This window comes from Dendroctonus ponderosae, unplaced genomic scaffold (genome assembly GCF_020466585.1).
Source record: "Dendroctonus ponderosae isolate FM_Combo_2020 unplaced genomic scaffold, Dpon_F_20191213v2 Dpon_F_20191213_1, whole genome shotgun sequence".
Lineage (NCBI taxonomy): Eukaryota > Metazoa > Arthropoda > Insecta > Coleoptera > Curculionidae > Dendroctonus > Dendroctonus ponderosae.
In genome coordinates this window covers 795,188-797,323 of record NW_026017110.1, presented here as the reverse complement: position 1 = coordinate 797,323, position 2,136 = coordinate 795,188, and positions in this window count along the sequence as shown.

Here is a 2,136-nt window from a genome sequence, read left to right as displayed (position 1 = left end):
AGCCCTTAAATATGATGAATGAAGACTTGGAAGACTTGCAAGAGTCTTGCTGCAAGACCAAGACTAAGACCATGTAAGTTTTGGTATTGATCTTGCTTTGCTCATCACTACTTGTATGCACCAACAGCCTCCCTAATTTTTAGATAAGTTCTATATTGTTGAGGCGGATTCATTTGCGAAATAGGAGCACTATTTTACAATCTGTAATAGAAAACGTGARGAAATTCTGTCTTTTTTAAAGAAAAAAATKTTGAGGCAAAATGCCCAACAAGAAGTTTGTGAAAAAAACTCCCTAATTTTCTTGWGCAYGTTCAGTGTCGTATTTAGCCTCCAGATCTTCGATTTTCCGACATTACTTGTTAATCCAGTTTCCTTTGCCCATTCTAATTTTGTKCYTTATTTCACGATTCATCTGGWGGTATTCCGCAAGATCTTTTTTCAAGCGTCTCTCTTCCATTAAATAAAGAWTGTCACCAGTCATCGAAGCTTTCTTTTCGATTTTTGTATTGTTTGAAGATAATTTCGAGCTTCTGTTTGTSAAAGCCTCTTTGATGTTGCTCCAAACAGTCTCGCAATTCTCCCCGACTTTCACCATGCTTAGTCCACACTTTAGTTCGTTCCTGACCTATCAGGTCTGGTTTCGGGCAGTTTCCCTTTACTGTGGGTACACCTTTTCAGAGTTAATTGAGTATTTGCTACAAGCGGATTGTGCAATTTCTGTATCGTTTATTTATCAGTAGAAARTCTATTTGGTTTCTGATTATCCTCCGTGGCGTATGGGCTTTAGTCCAAGTGTACAGGCATATTGGTGGAAGCTTAAAGAAAGTGTTTGAGACAACAAACTCCATCTCCTGGCAAAAGTGGAATAATCGGTCCCCACGCTCTTTTGCTATACCCAATCCATGTCCACTGCTGTCTTCCCTCGTACCGCTGCCAATCTTTGCCATTAAAGTCATTCATAATAATGGTTAATTCGGACCTTTTAGTAATATTTACGGCGGTTTGGAGTTGTTCGTAGGAGGTTTCAAGAACTTCGCCTGAGGGAGTACATGTACTACCCAATAGTTTTTTTCTTTTTAGCTGTGATCGTCTTCTCACAAGATGATTATTTTTCAACAGAAAATCATCCATTATTCTGTAATAACCCTGTATAAATGTGCTTATTTGATACATAACAACACATGACCAATTCGTACGATAAAAAAAACTTCCAGTGGACGATACTTACATATGCATCTGAGGAAATCCTTCCACAGGACGACAGACCTAACGATCCATTTTCCTTACATTTGTACGTGCAAATTCGTACATAAGGATCGGATTCGGATCTTGTGGACAAGCTTCAGTAGATTGCAATAAAATTGGATCATTAGCTCTTTTTCGCACGATTTCTGACGAAACAATTCGGGCAAAAACGCAACCAATGGACCCCGGTCCACGGACTACACACCATTATGTTCACACGAACGGACCACAACCTACACACTATTATAATGGACGACCGGCCTAATGGATCCAGATGGAACTCGCAGGCGGCCCTGTGAGTGTGAGTCTAAATAAGCATAGGTACTATCATTGTCTTAAAATTCCACTCTTTTTTTATACCCGACAATATTTTTGTTTACCTGATCCAGAAGATAATAATATAATCTCTGTGATTAAATTTTGTAATATTCTAACCAAAAAATACATTCAGTAACAAAACAACCCAAGTACCACTGAGGCGTCTAGCGAGGTTCCCTTATATCGAATTTTTGGTTTAGCAAAAGAGGCCGTCAGGGATTTTTACCTGGGCGATTTTGCTGCTAAATAGAAGCAAATATGGAGCACACGCGTTCTCGAACACTTAGGCGGTTTTGCTTCTAATCCCTTCATATCTAATATAATTTCCAGTTGTTCTCACCACATTTGTTAATTAAGCTGAATAATTAAATATCTTATCTAATAATACTGGCTAATAATGGCCGAAGAAGAAGAAGAAGAAGGAAGACGTTTTTTGCACATTTCCTCGATTTCGCATGGTACATCCGAATATTACTCAAAATTTGACGTAGGCTAACAGGGCGCAGTCGGCAGCACTTTCCTTAATGTTAACAGGACATATTTTTTGTTGTATATACTTTCCTGACTGTCTTT